The sequence below is a fragment of the Rhinichthys klamathensis genome, unplaced genomic scaffold (assembly GCF_029890125.1).
Source record: "Rhinichthys klamathensis goyatoka isolate OS25496 unplaced genomic scaffold, OSU_Roscu_1.1 h1tg000216l_1, whole genome shotgun sequence".
Taxonomy (NCBI): Eukaryota; Metazoa; Chordata; class Actinopteri; order Cypriniformes; family Leuciscidae; genus Rhinichthys; species Rhinichthys klamathensis.
The window spans coordinates 273,464-288,717 of record NW_026606741.1 but is presented as its reverse complement, the minus strand read 5'-3'; positions in this window follow the sequence as shown (position 1 = coordinate 288,717).

The following is a 15,254-nucleotide window of genomic DNA, read 5'->3' as shown; positions in this document are numbered from 1 at the left end:
TTTTGCGAACTAGTCTCTGGTTTTTTGCCTGATCGGAACCAGACCGGTCTAGGACAATTCTATGGACTCTCTAGATCAATAATTATCAAAAAAAAGTTGAACTTTGCCCTTTGGTTCACTGTAACAGGGTCATTTAGTAAAGGGGGCGTGTCAAAATACACTCAAAAGCCTATAAATCATAAATAAAAACTCAGAACTTCACAAAAATTGATGAGCACATGTGTCATGACATGGTGAAGAAGCATGCAGAGTTTCATGGAGATCGGACCATAGGTGGCGCTATAACTGTCAAAAAGGTCGCCTATTATTAGGTGTTCAAGCACGAAGTGCTGTAAACCTATTGTAATTGCTATTTGAAAAAAAAAAAAAACCTAAAACGCATCGTGCAGCCCAAACCGTAAGGCCTAGAGACTTGAAACCTGGCCAGGTGCTAGGGCCTCAGTTTGGGGAGAACCTATCAGAGTATGACCCTGATTGGCCCATAGGTGGCGCTACAGCAACCAAAAGTACTAAATTGCCCATAACTCATCGACCGTATGACCTAGAATCAAGATTTGTACACCACTGTGTTCCTTGGCTCAAGACGGACAAGATGTATATCTCAGATTCTCGATTTGAGCAAAAAAAATTTTGTTATGGACAATTTTGTCCAAAACCTACTTTTGCGAACTAGTCTCTGGTTTTTTGCCTGATCGGAACCAGACCGGTCTAGGACAATTCTATGGACTCTCTAGATCAATAATTATCAAAAAAAAGTTGAACTTTGCCCTTTGGTTCACTGTAACAGGGTCATTTAGTAAAGGGGGCGTGTCAAAATACACTCAAAAGCCTATAAATCATAAATAAAAACTCAGAACTTCACAAAAATTGATGAGCACATGTGTCATGACATGGTGAAGAAGCATGCAGAGTTTCATGGAGATCGGACCATAGGTGGCGCTATAACTGTCAAAAAGGTCGCCTATTATTAGGTGTTCAAGCACGAAGTGCTGTAAACCTATTGTAATTGCTATTTGAAAAAAAAAAAAAACCTAAAACGCATCGTGCAGCCCAAACCGTAAGGCCTAGAGACTTGAAACCTGGCCAGGTGCTAGGGCCTCAGTTTGGGGAGAACCTATCAGAGTATGACCCTGATTGGCCCATAGGTGGCGCTACAGCAACCAAAAGTACTAAATTGCCCATAACTCATCGACCGTATGACCTAGAATCAAGATTTGTACACCACTGTGTTCCTTGGCTCAAGACGGACAAGATGTATATCTCAGATTCTCGATTTGAGCAAAAAAAATTTTGTTATGGACAATTTTGTCCAAAACCTACTTTTGCGAACTAGTCTCTGGTTTTTTGCCTGATCGGAACCAGACCGGTCTAGGACAATTCTATGGACTCTCTAGATCAATAATTATCAAAAAAAAGTTGAACTTTGCCCTTTGGTTCACTGTAACAGGGTCATTTAGTAAAGGGGGCGTGTCAAAATACACTCAAAAGCCTATAAATCATAAATAAAAACTCAGAACTTCACAAAAATTGATGAGCACATGTGTCATGACATGGTGAAGAAGCATGCAGAGTTTCATGGAGATCGGACCATAGGTGGCGCTATAACTGTCAAAAAGGTCGCCTATTATTAGGTGTTCAAGCACGAAGTGCTGAAAACCTATTGTAATTGCTATTTGAAAAAAAAAAAAAACCTAAAACGCATCGTGCAGCCCAAACCGTAAGGCCTAGAGACTTGAAACCTGGCCAGGTGCTAGGGCCTCAGTTTGGGGAGAACCTATCAGAGTATGACCCTGATTGGCCCATAGGTGGCGCTACAGCAACCAAAAGTACTAAATTGCCCATAACTCATCGACCGTATGACCTAGAATCAAGATTTGTACACCACTGTGTTCCTTGGCTCAAGACGGACAAGATGTATATCTCAGATTCTCGATTTGAGCAAAAAAAAATTTGTTATGGACAATTTTGTCCAAAACCTACTTTTGCGAACTAGTCTCTGGTTTTTTGCCTGATCGGAACCAGACCGGTCTAGGACAATTCTATGGACTCTCTAGATCAATAATTATCAAAAAAAAGTTGAACTTTGCCCTTTGGTTCACTGTAACAGGGTCATTTAGTAAAGGGGGCGTGTCAAAATACACTCAAAAGCCTATAAATCATAAATAAAAACTCAGAACTTCACAAAAATTGATGAGCACATGTGTCATGACATGGTGAAGAAGCATGCAGAGTTTCATGGAGATCGGACCATAGGTGGCGCTATAACTGTCAAAAAGGTCGCCTATTATTAGGTGTTCAAGCACGAAGTGCTGAAAACCTATTGTAATTGCTATTTGAAAAAAAAAAAAACCTAAAACGCATCGTGCAGCCCAAACCGTAAGGCCTAGAGACTTGAAACCTGGCCAGGTGCTAGGGCCTCAGTTTGGGGAGAACCTATCAGAGTATGACCCTGATTGGCCCATAGGTGGCGCTACAGCAACCAAAAGTACTAAATTGCCCATAACTCATCGACCGTATGACCTAGAATCAAGATTTGTACACCACTGTGTTCCTTGGCTCAAGACGGACAAGATGTATATCTCAGATTCTCGATTTGAGCAAAAAAAATTTTGTTATGGACAATTTTGTCCAAAACCTACTTTTGCGAACTAGTCTCTGGTTTTTTGCCTGATCGGAACCAGACCGGTCTAGGACAATTCTATGGACTCTCTAGATCAATAATTATCAAAAAAAAGTTGAACTTTGCCCTTTGGTTCACTGTAACAGGGTCATTTAGTAAAGGGGGCGTGTCAAAATACACTCAAAAGCCTATAAATCATAAATAAAAACTCAGAACTTCACAAAAATTGATGAGCACATGTGTCATGACATGGTGAAGAAGCATGCAGAGTTTCATGGAGATCGGACCATAGGTGGCGCTATAACTGTCAAAAAGGTCGCCTATTATTAGGTGTTCAAGCACGAAGTGTAGGTGTTCAAGCACGAAGTGCTGAAAACCTATTGTAATTGCTATTTGAAAAAAAAAAAAAACCTAAAACGCATCGTGCAGCCCAAACCGTAAGGCCTAGAGACTTGAAACCTGGCCAGGTGCTAGGGCCTCAGTTTGGGGAGAACCTATCAGAGTATGACCCTGATTGGCCCATAGGTGGCGCTACAGCAACCAAAAGTACTAAATTGCCCATAACTCATCGACCGTATGACCTAGAATCAAGATTTGTACACCACTGTGTTCCTTGGCTCAAGACGGACAAGATGTATATCTCAGATTCTCGATTTGAGCAAAAAAAATTTTGTTATGGACAATTTTGTCCAAAACCTACTTTTGCGAACTAGTCTCTGGTTTTTTGCCTGATCGGAACCAGACCGGTCTAGGACAATTCTATGGACTCTCTAGATCAATAATTATCAAAAAAAAGTTGAACTTTGCCCTTTGGTTCACTGTAACAGGGTCATTTAGTAAAGGGGGCGTGTCAAAATACACTCAAAAGCCTATAAATCATAAATAAAAACTCAGAACTTCACAAAAATTGATGAGCACATGTGTCATGACATGGTGAAGAAGCATGCAGAGTTTCATGGAGATCGGACCATAGGTGGCGCTATAACTGTCAAAAAGGTCGCCTATTATTAGGTGTTCAAGCACGAAGTGCTGAAAACCTATTGTAATTGCTATTTGAAAAAAAAAAAAACCTAAAACGCATCGTGCAGCCCAAACCGTAAGGCCTAGAGACTTGAAACCTGGCCAGGTGCTAGGGCCTCAGTTTGGGGAGAACCTATCAGAGTATGACCCTGATTGGCCCATAGGTGGCGCTACAGCAACCAAAAGTACTAAATTGCCCATAACTCATCGACCGTATGACCTAGAATCAAGATTTGTACACCACTGTGTTCCTTGGCTCAAGACGGACAAGATGTATATCTCAGATTCTCGATTTGAGCAAAAAAAATTTTGTTATGGACAATTTTGTCCAAAACCTACTTTTGCGAACTAGTCTCTGGTTTTTTGCCTGATCGGAACCAGACCGGTCTAGGACAATTCTATGGACTCTCTAGATCAATAATTATCAAAAAAAAGTTGAACTTTGCCCTTTGGTTCACTGTAACAGGGTCATTTAGTAAAGGGGGCGTGTCAAAATACACTCAAAAGCCTATAAATCATAAATAAAAACTCAGAACTTCACAAAAATTGATGAGCACATGTGTCATGACATGGTGAAGAAGCATGCAGAGTTTCATGGAGATCGGACCATAGGTGGCGCTATAACTGTCAAAAAGGTCGCCTATTATTAGGTGTTCAAGCACGAAGTGTAGGTGTTCAAGCACGAAGTGCTGAAAACCTATTGTAATTGCTATTTGAAAAAAAAAAAAAACCTAAAACGCATCGTGCAGCCCAAACCGTAAGGCCTAGAGACTTGAAACCTGGCCAGGTGCTAGGGCCTCAGTTTGGGGAGAACCTATCAGAGTATGACCCTGATTGGCCCATAGGTGGCGCTACAGCAACCAAAAGTACTAAATTGCCCATAACTCATCGACCGTATGACCTAGAATCAAGATTTGTACACCACTGTGTTCCTTGGCTCAAGACGGACAAGATGTATATCTCAGATTCTCGATTTGAGCAAAAAAAAATTTGTTATGGACAATTTTGTCCAAAACCTACTTTTGCGAACTAGTCTCTGGTTTTTTGCCTGATCGGAACCAGACCGGTCTAGGACAATTCTATGGACTCTCTAGATCAATAATTATCAAAAAAAAGTTGAACTTTGCCCTTTGGTTCACTGTAACAGGGTCATTTAGTAAAGGGGGCGTGTCAAAATACACTCAAAAGCCTATAAATCATAAATAAAAACTCAGAACTTCACAAAAATTGATGAGCACATGTGTCATGACATGGTGAAGAAGCATGCAGAGTTTCATGGAGATCGGACCATAGGTGGCGCTATAACTGTCAAAAAGGTCGCCTATTATTAGGTGTTCAAGCACGAAGTGCTGAAAACCTATTGTAATTGCTATTTGAAAAAAAAAAAAAACCTAAAACGCATCGTGCAGCCCAAACCGTAAGGCCTAGAGACTTGAAACCTGGCCAGGTGCTAGGGCCTCAGTTTGGGGAGAACCTATCAGAGTATGACCCTGATTGGCCCATAGGTGGCGCTACAGCAACCAAAAGTACTAAATTGCCCATAACTCATCGACCGTATGACCTAGAATCAAGATTTGTACACCACTGTGTTCCTTGGCTCAAGACGGACAAGATGTATATCTCAGATTCTCGATTTGAGCAAAAAAAAATTTGTTATGGACAATTTTGTCCAAAACCTACTTTTGCGAACTAGTCTCTGGTTTTTTGCCTGATCGGAACCAGACCGGTCTAGGACAATTCTATGGACTCTCTAGATCAATAATTATCAAAAAAAAGTTGAACTTTGCCCTTTGGTTCACTGTAACAGGGTCATTTAGTAAAGGGGGCGTGTCAAAATACACTCAAAAGCCTATAAATCATAAATAAAAACTCAGAACTTCACAAAAATTGATGAGCACATGTGTCATGACATGGTGAAGAAGCATGCAGAGTTTCATGGAGATCGGACCATAGGTGGCGCTATAACTGTCAAAAAGGTCGCCTATTATTAGGTGTTCAAGCACGAAGTGCTGAAAACCTATTGTAATTGCTATTTGAAAAAAAAAAAAACCTAAAACGCATCGTGCAGCCCAAACCGTAAGGCCTAGAGACTTGAAACCTGGCCAGGTGCTAGGGCCTCAGTTTGGGGAGAACCTATCAGAGTATGACCCTGATTGGCCCATAGGTGGCGCTACAGCAACCAAAAGTACTAAATTGCCCATAACTCATCGACCGTATGACCTAGAATCAAGATTTGTACACCACTGTGTTCCTTGGCTCAAGACGGACAAGATGTATATCTCAGATTCTCGATTTGAGCAAAAAAAATTTTGTTATGGACAATTTTGTCCAAAACCTACTTTTGCGAACTAGTCTCTGGTTTTTTGCCTGATCGGAACCAGACCGGTCTAGGACAATTCTATGGACTCTCTAGATCAATAATTATCAAAAAAAAGTTGAACTTTGCCCTTTGGTTCACTGTAACAGGGTCATTTAGTAAAGGGGGCGTGTCAAAATACACTCAAAAGCCTATAAATCATAAATAAAAACTCAGAACTTCACAAAAATTGATGAGCACATGTGTCATGACATGGTGAAGAAGCATGCAGAGTTTCATGGAGATCGGACCATAGGTGGCGCTATAACTGTCAAAAAGGTCGCCTATTATTAGGTGTTCAAGCACGAAGTGTAGGTGTTCAAGCACGAAGTGCTGAAAACCTATTGTAATTGCTATTTGAAAAAAAAAAAAAACCTAAAACGCATCGTGCAGCCCAAACCGTAAGGCCTAGAGACTTGAAACCTGGCCAGGTGCTAGGGCCTCAGTTTGGGGAGAACCTATCAGAGTATGACCCTGATTGGCCCATAGGTGGCGCTACAGCAACCAAAAGTACTAAATTGCCCATAACTCATCGACCGTATGACCTAGAATCAAGATTTGTACACCACTGTGTTCCTTGGCTCAAGACGGACAAGATGTATATCTCAGATTCTCGATTTGAGCAAAAAAAATTTTGTTATGGACAATTTTGTCCAAAACCTACTTTTGCGAACTAGTCTCTGGTTTTTTGCCTGATCGGAACCAGACCGGTCTAGGACAATTCTATGGACTCTCTAGATCAATAATTATCAAAAAAAAGTTGAACTTTGCCCTTTGGTTCACTGTAACAGGGTCATTTAGTAAAGGGGGCGTGTCAAAATACACTCAAAAGCCTATAAATCATAAATAAAAACTCAGAACTTCACAAAAATTGATGAGCACATGTGTCATGACATGGTGAAGAAGCATGCAGAGTTTCATGGAGATCGGACCATAGGTGGCGCTATAACTGTCAAAAAGGTCGCCTATTATTAGGTGTTCAAGCACGAAGTGCTGAAAACCTATTGTAATTGCTATTTGAAAAAAAAAAAAAACCTAAAACGCATCGTGCAGCCCAAACCGTAAGGCCTAGAGACTTGAAACCTGGCCAGGTGCTAGGGCCTCAGTTTGGGGAGAACCTATCAGAGTATGACCCTGATTGGCCCATAGGTGGCGCTACAGCAACCAAAAGTACTAAATTGCCCATAACTCATCGACCGTATGACCTAGAATCAAGATTTGTACACCACTGTGTTCCTTGGCTCAAGACGGACAAGATGTATATCTCAGATTCTCGATTTGAGCAAAAAAAATTTTGTTATGGACAATTTTGTCCAAAACCTACTTTTGCGAACTAGTCTCTGGTTTTTTGCCTGATCGGAACCAGACCGGTCTAGGACAATTCTATGGACTCTCTAGATCAATAATTATCAAAAAAAAGTTGAACTTTGCCCTTTGGTTCACTGTAACAGGGTCATTTAGTAAAGGGGGCGTGTCAAAATACACTCAAAAGCCTATAAATCATAAATAAAAACTCAGAACTTCACAAAAATTGATGAGCACATGTGTCATGACATGGTGAAGAAGCATGCAGAGTTTCATGGAGATCGGACCATAGGTGGCGCTATAACTGTCAAAAAGGTCGCCTATTATTAGGTGTTCAAGCACGAAGTGTAGGTGTTCAAGCACGAAGTGCTGAAAACCTATTGTAATTGCTATTTGAAAAAAAAAAAAAACCTAAAACGCATCGTGCAGCCCAAACCGTAAGGCCTAGAGACTTGAAACCTGGCCAGGTGCTAGGGCCTCAGTTTGGGGAGAACCTATCAGAGTATGACCCTGATTGGCCCATAGGTGGCGCTACAGCAACCAAAAGTACTAAATTGCCCATAACTCATCGACCGTATGACCTAGAATCAAGATTTGTACACCACTGTGTTCCTTGGCTCAAGACGGACAAGATGTATATCTCAGATTCTCGATTTGAGCAAAAAAAAATTTGTTATGGACAATTTTGTCCAAAACCTACTTTTGCGAACTAGTCTCTGGTTTTTTGCCTGATCGGAACCAGACCGGTCTAGGACAATTCTATGGACTCTCTAGATCAATAATTATCAAAAAAAAGTTGAACTTTGCCCTTTGGTTCACTGTAACAGGGTCATTTAGTAAAGGGGGCGTGTCAAAATACACTCAAAAGCCTATAAATCATAAATAAAAACTCAGAACTTCACAAAAATTGATGAGCACATGTGTCATGACATGGTGAAGAAGCATGCAGAGTTTCATGGAGATCGGACCATAGGTGGCGCTATAACTGTCAAAAAGGTCGCCTATTATTAGGTGTTCAAGCACGAAGTGCTGAAAACCTATTGTAATTGCTATTTGAAAAAAAAAAAAACCTAAAACGCATCGTGCAGCCCAAACCGTAAGGCCTAGAGACTTGAAACCTGGCCAGGTGCTAGGGCCTCAGTTTGGGGAGAACCTATCAGAGTATGACCCTGATTGGCCCATAGGTGGCGCTACAGCAACCAAAAGTACTAAATTGCCCATAACTCATCGACCGTATGACCTAGAATCAAGATTTGTACACCACTGTGTTCCTTGGCTCAAGACGGACAAGATGTATATCTCAGATTCTCGATTTGAGCAAAAAAAATTTTGTTATGGACAATTTTGTCCAAAACCTACTTTTGCGAACTAGTCTCTGGTTTTTTGCCTGATCGGAACCAGACCGGTCTAGGACAATTCTATGGACTCTCTAGATCAATAATTATCAAAAAAAAGTTGAACTTTGCCCTTTGGTTCACTGTAACAGGGTCATTTAGTAAAGGGGGCGTGTCAAAATACACTCAAAAGCCTATAAATCATAAATAAAAACTCAGAACTTCACAAAAATTGATGAGCACATGTGTCATGACATGGTGAAGAAGCATGCAGAGTTTCATGGAGATCGGACCATAGGTGGCGCTATAACTGTCAAAAAGGTCGCCTATTATTAGGTGTTCAAGCACGAAGTGCTGAAAACCTATTGTAATTGCTATTTGAAAAAAAAAAAAAACCTAAAACGCATCGTGCAGCCCAAACCGTAAGGCCTAGAGACTTGAAACCTGGCCAGGTGCTAGGGCCTCAGTTTGGGGAGAACCTATCAGAGTATGACCCTGATTGGCCCATAGGTGGCGCTACAGCAACCAAAAGTACTAAATTGCCCATAACTCATCGACCGTATGACCTAGAATCAAGATTTGTACACCACTGTGTTCCTTGGCTCAAGACGGACAAGATGTATATCTCAGATTCTCGATTTGAGCAAAAAAAATTTTGTTATGGACAATTTTGTCCAAAACCTACTTTTGCGAACTAGTCTCTGGTTTTTTGCCTGATCGGAACCAGACCGGTCTAGGACAATTCTATGGACTCTCTAGATCAATAATTATCAAAAAAAAGTTGAACTTTGCCCTTTGGTTCACTGTAACAGGGTCATTTAGTAAAGGGGGCGTGTCAAAATACACTCAAAAGCCTATAAATCATAAATAAAAACTCAGAACTTCACAAAAATTGATGAGCACATGTGTCATGACATGGTGAAGAAGCATGCAGAGTTTCATGGAGATCGGACCATAGGTGGCGCTATAACTGTCAAAAAGGTCGCCTATTATTAGGTGTTCAAGCACGAAGTGCTGAAAACCTATTGTAATTGCTATTTGAAAAAAAAAAAAAACCTAAAACGCATCGTGCAGCCCAAACCGTAAGGCCTAGAGACTTGAAACCTGGCCAGGTGCTAGGGCCTCAGTTTGGGGAGAACCTATCAGAGTATGACCCTGATTGGCCCATAGGTGGCGCTACAGCAACCAAAAGTACTAAATTGCCCATAACTCATCGACCGTATGACCTAGAATCAAGATTTGTACACCACTGTGTTCCTTGGCTCAAGACGGACAAGATGTATATCTCAGGTTCTCGATTTGAGCAAAAAAATTTTTGTTATGGACAATTTTGTCCAAAACCTACTTTTGCGAACTAGTCTCTGGTTTTTTGCCTGATCGGAACCAGACCGGTCTAGGACAATTCTATGGACTCTCTAGATCAATAATTATCAAAAAAAAGTTGAACTTTGCCCTTTGGTTCACTGTAACAGGGTCATTTAGTAAAGGGGGCGTGTCAAAATACACTCAAAAGCCTATAAATCATAAATAAAAACTCAGAACTTCACAAAAATTGATGAGCACATGTGTCATGACATGGTGAAGAAGCATGCAGAGTTTCATGGAGATCGGACCATAGGTGGCGCTATAACTGTCAAAAAGGTCGCCTATTATTAGGTGTTCAAGCACGAAGTGCTGTAAACCTATTGTAATTGCTATTTGAAAAAAAAAAAAAACCTAAAACGCATCGTGCAGCCCAAACCGTAAGGCCTAGAGACTTGAAACCTGGCCAGGTGCTAGGGCCTCAGTTTGGGGAGAACCTATCAGAGTATGACCCTGATTGGCCCATAGGTGGCGCTACAGCAACCAAAAGTACTAAATTGCCCATAACTCATCGACCGTATGACCTAGAATCAAGATTTGTACACCACTGTGTTCCTTGGCTCAAGACGGACAAGATGTATATCTCAGATTCTCGATTTGAGCAAAAAAAATTTTGTTATGGACAATTTTGTCCAAAACCTACTTTTGCGAACTAGTCTCTGGTTTTTTGCCTGATCGGAACCAGACCGGTCTAGGACAATTCTATGGACTCTCTAGATCAATAATTATCAAAAAAAAGTTGAACTTTGCCCTTTGGTTCACTGTAACAGGGTCATTTAGTAAAGGGGGCGTGTCAAAATACACTCAAAAGCCTATAAATCATAAATAAAAACTCAGAACTTCACAAAAATTGATGAGCACATGTGTCATGACATGGTGAAGAAGCATGCAGAGTTTCATGGAGATCGGACCATAGGTGGCGCTATAACTGTCAAAAAGGTCGCCTATTATTAGGTGTTCAAGCACGAAGTGCTGAAAACCTATTGTAATTGCTATTTGAAAAAAAAAAAAAACCTAAAACGCATCGTGCAGCCCAAACCGTAAGGCCTAGAGACTTGAAACCTGGCCAGGTGCTAGGGCCTCAGTTTGGGGAGAACCTATCAGAGTATGACCCTGATTGGCCCATAGGTGGCGCTACAGCAACCAAAAGTACTAAATTGCCCATAACTCATCGACCGTATGACCTAGAATCAAGATTTGTACACCACTGTGTTCCTTGGCTCAAGACGGACAAGATGTATATCTCAGGTTCTCGATTTGAGCAAAAAAAATTTTGTTATGGACAATTTTGTCCAAAACCTACTTTTGCGAACTAGTCTCTGGTTTTTTGCCTGATCGGAACCAGACCGGTCTAGGACAATTCTATGGACTCTCTAGATCAATAATTATCAAAAAAAAGTTGAACTTTGCCCTTTGGTTCACTGTAACAGGGTCATTTAGTAAAGGGGGCGTGTCAAAATACACTCAAAAGCCTATAAATCATAAATAAAAACTCAGAACTTCACAAAAATTGATGAGCACATGTGTCATGACATGGTGAAGAAGCATGCAGAGTTTCATGGAGATCGGACCATAGGTGGCGCTATAACTGTCAAAAAGGTCGCCTATTATTAGGTGTTCAAGCACGAAGTGCTGTAAACCTATTGTAATTGCTATTTGAAAAAAAAAAAAAAACCTAAAACGCATCGTGCAGCCCAAACCGTAAGGCCTAGAGACTTGAAACCTGGCCAGGTGCTAGGGCCTCAGTTTGGGGAGAACCTATCAGAGTATGACCCTGATTGGCCCATAGGTGGCGCTACAGCAACCAAAAGTACTAAATTGCCCATAACTCATCGACCGTATGACCTAGAATCAAGATTTGTACACCACTGTGTTCCTTGGCTCAAGACGGACAAGATGTATATCTCAGATTCTCGATTTGAGCAAAAAAAATTTTGTTATGGACAATTTTGTCCAAAACCTACTTTTGCGAACTAGTCTCTGGTTTTTTGCCTGATCGGAACCAGACCGGTCTAGGACAATTCTATGGACTCTCTAGATCAATAATTATCAAAAAAAAGTTGAACTTTGCCCTTTGGTTCACTGTAACAGGGTCATTTAGTAAAGGGGGCGTGTCAAAATACACTCAAAAGCCTATAAATCATAAATAAAAACTCAGAACTTCACAAAAATTGATGAGCACATGTGTCATGACATGGTGAAGAAGCATGCAGAGTTTCATGGAGATCGGACCATAGGTGGCGCTATAACTGTCAAAAAGGTCGCCTATTATTAGGTGTTCAAGCACGAAGTGTAGGTGTTCAAGCACGAAGTGCTGAAAACCTATTGTAATTGCTATTTGAAAAAAAAAAAAAACCTAAAACGCATCGTGCAGCCCAAACCGTAAGGCCTAGAGACTTGAAACCTGGCCAGGTGCTAGGGCCTCAGTTTGGGGAGAACCTATCAGAGTATGACCCTGATTGGCCCATAGGTGGCGCTACAGCAACCAAAAGTACTAAATTGCCCATAACTCATCGACCGTATGACCTAGAATCAAGATTTGTACACCACTGTGTTCCTTGGCTCAAGACGGACAAGATGTATATCTCAGATTCTCGATTTGAGCAAAAAAAATTTTGTTATGGACAATTTTGTCCAAAACCTACTTTTGCGAACTAGTCTCTGGTTTTTTGCCTGATCGGAACCAGACCGGTCTAGGACAATTCTATGGACTCTCTAGATCAATAATTATCAAAAAAAAGTTGAACTTTGCCCTTTGGTTCACTGTAACAGGGTCATTTAGTAAAGGGGGCGTGTCAAAATACACTCAAAAGCCTATAAATCATAAATAAAAACTCAGAACTTCACAAAAATTGATGAGCACATGTGTCATGACATGGTGAAGAAGCATGCAGAGTTTCATGGAGATCGGACCATAGGTGGCGCTATAACTGTCAAAAAGGTCGCCTATTATTAGGTGTTCAAGCACGAAGTGCTGTAAACCTATTGTAATTGCTATTTGAAAAAAAAAAAAAACCTAAAACGCATCGTGCAGCCCAAACCGTAAGGCCTAGAGACTTGAAACCTGGCCAGGTGCTAGGGCCTCAGTTTGGGGAGAACCTATCAGAGTATGACCCTGATTGGCCCATAGGTGGCGCTACAGCAACCAAAAGTACTAAATTGCCCATAACTCATCGACCGTATGACCTAGAATCAAGATTTGTACACCACTGTGTTCCTTGGCTCAAGACGGACAAGATGTATATCTCAGATTCTCGATTTGAGCAAAAAAAATTTTGTTATGGACAATTTTGTCCAAAACCTACTTTTGCGAACTAGTCTCTGGTTTTTTGCCTGATCGGAACCAGACCGGTCTAGGACAATTCTATGGACTCTCTAGATCAATAATTATCAAAAAAAAGTTGAACTTTGCCCTTTGGTTCACTGTAACAGGGTCATTTAGTAAAGGGGGCGTGTCAAAATACACTCAAAAGCCTATAAATCATAAATAAAAACTCAGAACTTCACAAAAATTGATGAGCACATGTGTCATGACATGGTGAAGAAGCATGCAGAGTTTCATGGAGATCGGACCATAGGTGGCGCTATAACTGTCAAAAAGGTCGCCTATTATTAGGTGTTCAAGCACGAAGTGTAGGTGTTCAAGCACGAAGTGCTGAAAACCTATTGTAATTCGCCTTTGGCTAGGCCCCGCCCCCCTTAGTTACTGTTGCTACGTCCGACAAACAAACTTCATCTGGGCTCTGGTATCAACATGGCTTATGCTGTGACAGCTCTTCCTGCTGAAATTTTATCAAACTTTTATAAAGCAGCAAATAAAGTGTCCGAATGAAGTAGTCAAAAGGGGCTGCGATATACGTTTGAAGGCATACGTTCATGACATACAGGTGAAACGCAAGGAACAACAAGGCATCCAAAATAGAGGCAATGCATACCGGTCACAGTCAAAAAATGAACCACCGCATATCGTACTAATCGAGACGGAGGCTGGGACTAACAATATCAAGGAGCAACACTGTTCATGCAAAGCTGGGTAGGTCTCTATTCACTTCTATAATCGTTATTACAAAGCAAACGGACTACGCGAGTATAACGTTGTATTTATTAGCAGCGTGTGCGCTAGACGACACTTTTAGTTGTCAGGATTTGACTTCGGTTTTGGGAAGGGAAAAAAACGCACACCCCCCTCCAACCTCTCTGGGAAACGCGTATCTGTGTTACAAATGCCCCAGGCACAACGTTTAACCATATTTTTGATAAAACTACGACGGTAATAGCCTGCCGAGACCAAAAATACGAGACGGCTGTGTTAAAGTCAATGGAGCGCTGTGAAAAAGTGTCGGACCTCTGTGGGAGCTCGTTCTTGGCTGCGCTGTGATTGGTCAATCTACATTCTAGGGTGTGGCTTAGCCAAAGGCGAATTGCTATTTGAAAAAAAAAAAAAACCTAAAACGCATCGTGCAGCCCAAACCGTAAGGCCTAGAGACTTGAAACCTGGCCAGGTGCTAGGGCCTCAGTTTGGGGAGAACCTATCAGAGTATGACCCTGATTGGCCCATAGGTGGCGCTACAGCAACCAAAAGTACTAAATTGCCCATAACTCATCGACCGTATGACCTAGAATCAAGATTTGTACACCACTGTGTTCCTTGGCTCAAGACGGACAAGATGTATATCTCAGATTCTCGATTTGAGCAAAAAAAATTTTGTTATGGACAATTTTGTCCAAAACCTACTTTTGCGAACTAGTCTCTGGTTTTTTGCCTGATCGGAACCAGACCGGTCTAGGACAATTCTATGGACTCTCTAGATCAATAATTATCAAAAAAAAGTTGAACTTTGCCCTTTGGTTCACTGTAACAGGGTCATTTAGTAAAGGGGGCGTGTCAAAATACACTCAAAAGCCTATAAATCATAAATAAAAACTCAGAACTTCACAAAAATTGATGAGCACATGTGTCATGACATGGTGAAGAAGCATGCAGAGTTTCATGGAGATCGGACCATAGGTGGCGCTATAACTGTCAAAAAGGTCGCCTATTATTAGGTGTTCAAGCACGAAGTGCTGAAAACCTATTGTAATTGCTATTTGAAAAAAAAAAAAACCTAAAACGCATCGTGCAGCCCAAACCGTAAGGCCTAGAGACTTGAAACCTGGCCAGGTGCTAGGGCCTCAGTTTGGGGAGAACCTATCAGAGTATGACCCTGATTGGCCCATAGGTGGCGCTACAGCAACCAAAAGTACTAAATTGCCCATA